This window comes from Orycteropus afer, unplaced genomic scaffold (assembly GCF_000298275.1).
Source record: "Orycteropus afer afer isolate SDZICR_OR568_19922 unplaced genomic scaffold, OryAfe1.0 scaffold00235, whole genome shotgun sequence".
Taxonomy (NCBI): Eukaryota; Metazoa; Chordata; class Mammalia; order Tubulidentata; family Orycteropodidae; genus Orycteropus; species Orycteropus afer.
In genome coordinates, this window is record NW_006921822.1 from 4,281,121 (window position 1) to 4,290,619 (window position 9,499).

The 9,499-nt window shown below is 40.1% G+C and overlaps 1 protein-coding gene across 1 annotated transcript in view; it reads right to left on the reverse strand.

The window, feature by feature from the left end:
• CCNI (cyclin I) overlaps positions 1–9,499 on the reverse strand; it is a 49,252-nt gene that overhangs the window by 13,371 nt on the left and 26,382 nt on the right. The gene's annotated exons all lie outside the window — the stretch shown is intronic.

Below are 9,499 nucleotides of genomic sequence, written 5' to 3' on the forward strand. Positions count from 1 at the left end.
TGGGTTTCCGAGGCAGTATCACTACGGAAGTAGGATTGCCCGACCTTCCTTCCGAGGAGTGGCTGGTGGGTTTGAACCGCCAGCCGTCCGGTTAGCAGGCAAGTGTCTTAGCCACTATGCTACCAGAGCTCCTTTGTAAAGAGTAGCCCTTAGCTATTTACAGTTCTGCCCTGCCCCTGCTATGTATTTTACATCCCTGCTCTTTCACTCCTATCATTCCTTCTGATTGGAACACACTCTCCTCTCTCACTTGCGTTATTATTTATCCTTCAAGAGTTTTTTCTATGGTTACCACACCCAACACTGTTCCCTCAAAACACTTTTCTTCATTAATACAAGTTGGGCTAAGCACTTTCCTGTGCTCTCATAACAGCTCCTAGCTTTTGTTACTTTTTTTAAAATTACATTTCTCCTTTCAGTTATGATGGAGGGAGATAACAGCAAATCTATAAGCCAGTTAATAAAAAATGTAACAGCAACAAAAATCTGTTTTAAAGGATCAAGCAGCAGAGGCAAGAAGGCCTTGAGAAGCCAAGGTTCTGTAGAGGTAGTAAGAGGAGAAGAGTCAACATTCTCCAGTAGCCCATGCTGAGGTCAAGGAAGAGAGGCTAAAAGCCTGGACAAAGTGCCAAGAAAGGGCTGCTGCTGAGGAGACAGAGAAATCAACAGAGCTTTGGAGTCCTGTAGTACTGGAGGCAAAATCTGAAAATCTGAGGAGCCAAGAACCTAGTGGGGAGAGGGTCGGAAAACAAAACATGACATTCAGCTGATTATCCTCCAGACATTTTTGCAACTTTTCAGAAATTCTGAAGCTAGATGTGGCAGGAATCTAAGAAGCCAAGTACAAAGCCTCCAAAAAGCAAGAATACAATCAACTCTTTCCTTGGGGAGTTCAGCACCCTCCAGAATAAGGGACTCTGGTGAACATGTCAAACTCAGAAACCCTGCATTCCCTTTGGCAGATGGGACAAAACAGAGGCAGATGAAAACTTATCCAGTCAGCTCAGTTCCTCAACAGATTAAAAACTCAATCTCCCAATTCCATGTGCCCATCAAACAGGGAAGACTGAACCTTCTTCTCTAAATATCATCATCTAGAACCTCTACAATTATTCTTACACAATGTTCAGCATCCAATCAAAAATCAGACATGACAGGAGAAAAAAAGAACAAATGACCCAAAACAAGAGAAAACAAAAACAAAAAACAGGCGAATTATCTGGAAAAGCCTTACTAAAAAGGGGAAGGTGGGGAGATAAGTAAAATAAATGGAAAGGTGAAGAATTTTACTACAAAAATAAAATCTTTTTTTTTTTTTTTTTAAGGAACTTCTACAACTGAAAGATATAACAAAATTAAGAACCCAATGTGTGGGTCTAACAGCAGATTAGATGTGGCAGGACAGCTATGTGTTTTTTTTTTTTATTTTTTTCCTTTTTTAATTTTTATTGTGATTTGGGTGAAAGTTTAAAGAGTAAATTCACTTTCCACACAGCAGCTCACATACACTTTGTCCCATGACATTGACTGCAATTTCCCACAATGCAACAGCTCCCCTCCCACTTCCTGCCCATAGTTACCTCTTCTGTGTCCTTCCCTCCCATGCACTCCTGCCTCCTGAGCTGTCTCCCTCTGCATACACAGCTCTTCTATTCTCCCATGACTGATCTCTGCAAGGAGTGTATCTACCTAGTGTGTAAATGTTCAGCTCATATGCCTGCCTTTTGTTTGGCTGGAAGCCACAGGAGTGGGGTCAACTCCAGACCTGAAGGGCCAGCTAGAGGTGCCACAGTCTCAGTGGTTCCATCAGGCTCTGTCAGACAGACCAGCAAACCTGATCATTTTTTTTTTAAAATGATTTTGAGTTTTACTCCACATTGTTCTCCCATTCTACCCAGGATCTCCTACACAGATCCCTCTCTGAGTGGTTGACAGTGGTAGCTGGGCACCATCTAGTTCTTCTGGTCTCATAGTCATACAGGCTGAGAATCTCATGATGTACTAGTCACTTGGACTAATTGTTTCCATGCATCCTTGGTTTTCTTCATTATTCTTTGTTCTAGATGAGGAGAGACCCATCGTTGCATGGAGATGACTGCATGCAAGCTTTTAAGATCCCAGTCACTACTCACCAAAGTAGGATGTGGAACAATGTTTTGGGTAGTATGTTATGCCAATTGAGCTTGATGTCCCGTCACTATGGTCCTGAACCCACAGATCCAACTACTTGCTCCTTCTAGGTAACTGACTAAGGCCAAAAAGTGACTACAACCTTGTCCCTTGTCAGCTCTATTATATACCTGAACATTGTTACAGAACATATCAAATACACTTGTAGAAACACTGTCTTCCAACCCTATACATGGTCATGGGCACACTCTCCCTGCATAGACAGATCTAACAGTTCAGCCTGTCCACCCATCTATCCACCTGTATATCAATGTTTACATTCACTGACAAAAGGGTTGTGCAAAAGGGTTAATCTACATTGTCTGTACCTCCCATGTATCTCTCTCTGTCTTCCTCTTCCTCAATGCCACTGTGTTGATCACTCACATTTGTTACATTGCCCTTCTCTTCACCCAAATCAATACTTGTCTCTATCTATCTAACAGTGTTCCCTTCCCTCCTCTCCCACCCTCGGTAACCAACAAAACAAATTTCCTTCCATATAGAAACCTTCCCTTGACTTTACAATTAACAGACTTATACAATACTTGTCCTTCTATGACTGACTGATTTCACTCAGCATAATGTCCTCCATGTTCATTCATGTTATGCGGTGTTTTGCGATTCTATGTTTTTCTTTAGGGTTGCATAGTATTCCACTGTGGGTGCGTACCACAGTTTGGTTATCCATTCTTCTGGTGATGGGCACCTAGGTTGTTCCATCTTTTTGCTATTATAAATAGTGTTACAATGAACATGGGAGTACATATGTCTGTTATTGTCCTGGCTCTCACTTCTTCAGGATATATACCTAGTAATGGAATTGCTGGTAGAGTAGTGCCTAGGGCACTTGACTGCTAACCAGAAAGCTGGTGGTTCAAACCCACCAGCCACTCCTCGGAAGGAAGATGGGGCAATCTACTTCCATAGTGATACTGCCTTGGAAATCCAAGGAGGGGTCGTTATGAGTCGGGTCTGACTCGGTGGCACCTAACAACAACAATGGAATTGCTGGTCGAATGGTATTTCTAATTCCAACTTTTTAAGGAACTACCATACTGCTTTCCACAGTGGCTGTATCATTTGACAGTCCCACCAGCAGTGTACGAGAGTCCCAATCTCTCCACATCCTCACCAGCATTTGTTACTTTCTGTCTTGTTGAACTTTGCTACTAGTGCTGGGGCACGATGGTATCTCACTGTTGTTTTCATTTGCATGTCCCTCTGGTAGCATAGTGCCTAAGGCACTTGACTGCTAACCAGGAGGCTGGCAGTTCAAACCCACCAGCCACTCCTCGGAAGGAAGGTTGGGCATACCTACTTCCGTAGTGATAACTGCCTCAGAAACCCAAGGAGGGGTCGCTAGGAGTTGGGGCCGACTCGATGGCAAATAACAACAACAACAACAACAATGGCTAATAAGGAACTCCGGTAGCATAGTGCCTAAGGCACTTGACTGCTAACCATAAGGCTGGCGGCTCAAACCCACCAGCCACTCCTCGGAAGGAAGGTTGGGCAATCCTACTTCCGTAGTGATACTGCCTCGGAAACCCAAGGAGGGGTTGCTATGAGTCGGGGCCAACTCGACGGCATATAACAACAACAATGGCTAATAATTGTGAAGGACAGCTATGTTTTAAGGAAAAGTTACTGTTCTCAAATATATAGTTTAACAAAAGAGAAGCTAACAACAAATTAAACACCTATTTCAAGAAGAACAGCTAACTGCAAAGAAAGTAAAAAGTAAATAAAAATAAGATAAAAAATTAATGAAAAGAAAAATAAATGTACAACTTGGAAAACCAACAGAACCAAAAGTTGTTCATTAGAAAACTAATAAAACTAACAATCCTCTTGCAAGATTGATCAAAAGAGAGAACACAAATCACTAACTCAGAAATGAAAGAATATCACTATGGACCCTTTGGATGTTAAGAGAGAAGAGATTTTATGAACTTTATACAACTAATTTGGACAATTCAGATGAAATGAAAAAAAAAAAAAATACATTTACCAAAACTGGAGCAAGAATTACATGGAGATCTGATTAGTTTCATATTTAACAAAGAAATTAGATTAATGATTAAGTTCTTAGCCACAAATAAATCTCTAGTCATCAATGGCTTTCCCAGCAAAACTTTCCAAACATTTAAGAAAGGAAAAAAAAAAAAAAAACCTAAATAAACTCTTTGAGAGCATTAAATAAGAATGAACACTTACCAACTCATTTTATAAAGTTAGCATATCCGTATCATAAAAAGCCAAGAATGGAATTTCTTAATCTGATAAAGATATCCAAAAGAAATATATAGCAAAAATTATAATTAACAGTAAAAGGGTAAGCTTACCCACTCATACTGAGACTGACGCAAAGATTCTTACTATCACTAGTTATATTTAGCATTGTTCTGAGGGTCCCAGTTAATTTTCAAAAGTTAGAAAAATAAATAAAAAGCAAAAGGACTAGGAAGAAAGAAATACTATGATTATTTGCAGTTGACAAGACTATATATGATATACATAAAATCCACAACACTATGCAAACTATTAGTAAGTTAAAAAATCCAGACATATAAGAATTAATTTGATTTCTATATATTAACACATAAACACACAGAAAATAAAAGTTTCAAATATCATTTGATAAAAAATAATCAAATACCCAGAAATACACTAACAATTAGTAAAAGAAACTACAAAACAAAAGAAACTAAAGACTACCTTAAAAAGAAAAAAAGGAGACATATATACTGTTTATGGATTGACAGATACGTATTGTAAACATGTAATTTCTCCCTAAATCGAATTATAGACTTAATAAAGCCAAAAATCCCCCCGTTAATTTCTTTTATTTGAAAACTGACAAGTATATCTGCATAAAAGGCTTAAGAGCCACATCTATCCTCCTCTAACTTCACAAGGAAGAAGAATCATCAAGATTCACATCAACAGCCCAGCTGATTCCTATAAAGCAGGGTCAGACATGCCACTACCCTCTAACCTTCTTGCCATTGTGACACCCTATCATCTCTCCCACAGCTCTCTCTACTTGTCTGCTTGGTTTTATTAATTCACTGTAATGGCCACACAGAACTCAACAATAGTCATAATTATGAGTTTAATTAGGGAAGTAACAGATTACAAATCACGATCAGAAACTACTCAGGATACAGTTCTTTGATCAGAATAGCCTGCTCTCACCTGTGCCACAGGCATACAACTTCTCTTTGGCCTCTGCTGCCTCTGCCCTGCTTGGGCAAGTGTTACAAAGCTCTTTTCCCACTCACTGCTATAAAATCAATTCCAACTCATAGCGACTCCCATCAGGTTTCCAAGGCAGTAAATCTTTACAAAAGTAGATTGCCCCATCTTCCTTCTGCAGAGCAACTGGTGGGTTTGACCCACCAACCTTCTGGTTAGCAATCAAATGCCTTAGGCACTGTGCCACCAGGGCTCCTAAAGGCTCTTTTAGTTCTGTTGATAGGTGCCCAAAGAGGCATCCCACTCCATCCGCAAACCTCCTGCTCGAAGGCACTCAACTTTCTAGCTCCATGTCTGTGAAGCCCACTGCTCTACCTTATAGGGGTCTCTTGGTGCTGTTGGTTCTGCTGCTGCCATTTCTCTGCCACTGCTTCTTGCCATCACACCAAAGTGTTACAGCTCTCTCTGTCTCCTGAGTCAAGGAAGTGCAGGACAGGAATCTCAGGTCCAAAGGACACGCTCCACTCCTGGTTCTTCTTTATTAATGGTACTGAGATTCCCCCTTTCCACCTCTGGGATGGCTCATTTTAAGCTAAAGGGATGGCAAAACTGACCAATCCCCAAAGGAAGGTTCCATAAACCTTCTTTTCATGGTCCCACTCTCACAAGGGTGCCATGTACTTTCTTTACATTAATAGAAAATTGTCCAATCCCCTTGGTGGGCCACAAGCACCTTACATTTGTATAGTCCCATCCAGTCACCTGGATGGCTAGAAAAGTCATATTAAGTAATTTATTGCACTGCAGTATTATAAAATTATATAAAAGCTAAAGGCCAAGAATAACCAAGACAACCTTGAAGAAAAAGAAGAACGTTTATACTACCAAACAGAAAGACTTACACTGTAAGACAGTATAATATTTGACCCTAAAACCAGAACTAGATGGTAGGTACCCAGCTATCACTGCCAACTATTTGGAAATGGATTACAACAGAAGATCCTGGATAGAAAGGGATAAAAATGTGGAACTAGGCTCAAAATCATAAAAGAGACCAGACTTACTGGTTGAAAAGAGACTGGTGGAACCCCTAAAACTATGGCTCTTAGTCACACCTCTTCAAGCCTGGAACTGAATACACCCCCTATGGCTCAACTTTCAGCCAAACAATAAGGCCTATAACATGAACAGAACACCAGGGAAGTATGTGCCCTTGGGACAATCAACTATACAAGACCAAAAGGCCAACATTTGTCCAGTGATAAAGCTCAGAAGGCAGGAAGGGACAGGAAAGAAGGATGAATAGAAACAATAAACATAGGGAGGAAGTGGGAAGAGTGCTGTTACACTGTGGGGATTACAATCAACATACAAAAACAAACTGTGTGTATGCTGCTGAACAGGAAACCAATTTGCTCTGTAACCTTTCACTCAAATCACACACAAAAAAGTTAAATACAAAAAACAACAGACAACATGTTATTAACTCAAAGAGATACAGACAGACCAACGGATGAAAAAGAGTCCAGAAAAGACGTGTGTGTGTGTGTGTACATGTATAGATGCATACATACATAACATAGTCACTTGATTTATGACAAAAGTACATTGCAGTGCAGTGGGGAAAAAATGTCTATTTAATAAATGGTGTTGGTTATCAACATGGACAAAAGTAATTTATTCTTACTTCACCCAACCCCCTGCCCCAAAGTTAATTCCAACTGGAACGCAAATATAAATGTGAAAGATAACATGATAAAGTTTCCAGAAGAAAACCACAGACTTCTTCATTACCTTACGTTAGGCAAACATTTCTTTCAAACAAAAGAAAAACGTAATTTGGTCATCAAAAATCAAGACCTTCTATTCATCAAGTCAACAGGAATACAGCGAAAAGGACAGAATACATTTGCAATACATACACAACCCACTAGGAAAGAATTTCTACAGACAGTAAGAAAAAAAGACAACCCAATAAAAAACCCAGGTAAAAGCTCTGAATAGACACTTCACAAAAAAAAGGATACTTAACTGCCAATAAACATATGAAAAGCTGATCAACTTCTTTAGTTATCACAGAAATACAAATTAAAATCCAATGTGATACTAGAACACACAAGAAATTAATTAAAATGAAAAATGGCAGACAATATAGAATAACTGTAAGTTTCACACAATGCTGGAGATGGTAAACACTGGTATGACAACTCTGAAAAACCATTTAGTGCCTAAGGCACTTGACTGCTAACCAGAAGGCTGGCGGTTCAAACCCACCAGGTTGAGCAATCTAATTCCGTAATGAAACCACCTCAGAAACCCAAGGAGGGGTCATTATGAGTTGGGTTCGACTCAACAGCACATAACAATACCTGAATTAAAAACTAAAATAGTACACATAGCATAAGGAAAACCTGGCTTAAAAATAGACAAAAACAAGGTGTTATAGAATAAGTTCAATTAAGTCAACATGATGTTGCTGCTAAAACAAAACAAAAAATCAATGAAATTATGAAGCCAAGATAAAGTGAAGTAAGTGATAGTCTCACTTTGTTGTTGTTGTTATGTGCCGTCGAGTTGGCCCCGACTCATAGCGACCCCTCCTTGGGTTTCCGAGGCAGTATCACTACGGAAGTAGGATTGCCCAACCTTCCTTCCGAGGAGTGGCTGGTGGGGGTCTCACTTTACTGCTCATTAATCATATGTGAAATGTCATGATTTAAGAAACATTAAAAAGAGTATATACTTAGGGGAAAGAAAACTGGGATGGTGAAATGGAAATTTTGTCAAACGGAAAAATGATGAAAGAACAAGGCATGTTCTGTTAGGGAAAGAGGTAACTTAATAGGCATGATACCACTCTTTAAGTATCTGAAAGGCTACCATTTAAAAAAATGAAACAGATTTATCCTGTACTGCTCCAGTGAACAAAACCAGGGCCAGTAACTGGCTGGTAGAGAGAAGTAGCTTTGACGTTCAATTTAGGAAAACTTTCCAATAATTACAGCATTCTTCCATGGAGAAATGGGCAATTTTATATAGTGGTGAACTCATTAAAATTGTCTGAAACAGTTTCTTCCAATAAGATGGAGGAACAGGCAGACAAGAGACATACTCTTCAACAAGGAAAAGAAAAACCAATTGACAGAGATACAGAAGATAATCCTGGAACCCTGAGGTTTGAAAGGAACTATACAGAAGTTGATTAGGCACCAACTAGTGAAAAAACCTGAACAAAAACAGTGAGCAGAGACGGTCGGAACTGTGGACTACTCTGAAGAGACCAACAGCCTGAATGTTTCCAAGTGGTGTTGGGATCTGAGAATTGATCTAAAGATCAGTTCCAGTCACCAAGGGCTGCAGGGACAACAGCTCTGGTGGCCTATGACTAGGAAGGGAAACAGCAAAGAGGGAGACAACCTGAGCTATGGACTTTCTGCTGTCCGGAGGGCACAACCATTTTGAATGTTTACAAGCAGCAGCCATTTTGGATATTTAAAGTGACTGAGGGTGCAGCCATTATGAATGCTTACAAGTGGGCAGGAATTTTGGATATTTAAAGTAACAGAGGGTGCAGCCATTTTGAATATTTACAGGTGGCAACCATTTTGGATTTTAAAGTGAAAGCACTCTCATTCGGATTCCAGGGACCTAAGAACAGGCTCTGTTTGCCAGGGAAGCCAAGGACATAGGAGAGGCTGACAACAGGAAAGGAGACAGGTGGTGAGTGTGTAAGTGCTGTCAACTAGCGAATAGAGGAGCACAGCATGGTACCCTGCCTGTACAGATAACATACAAACAAATCAAAGAAAACTAAATATGTAGGCAAGTCACTCCAACATACAACCACCAATTAAATATAAAAACAAAAATGTAACAATGCCTCTGCAGTGTAGTAAATTACTTAGTGTGGCTTTTCTACCCATAAGTCTTTGTAAACTCCCAAGGTGGGATTTTCTATGAGCAACTGAGGAACTATCCACCTGGGTTATTTCTGTTGGGCGTGGCACAATACAATGTTCTGGGAGGTTCCCACTCTCTCTCACGTGCTTAGAGTTCTGATGCTGTGATTGGCTAGTTTGACCACCCTTCTGGGAGCAAAAGGAAGCCTCCTGGAGGCAGAACTCTCTCT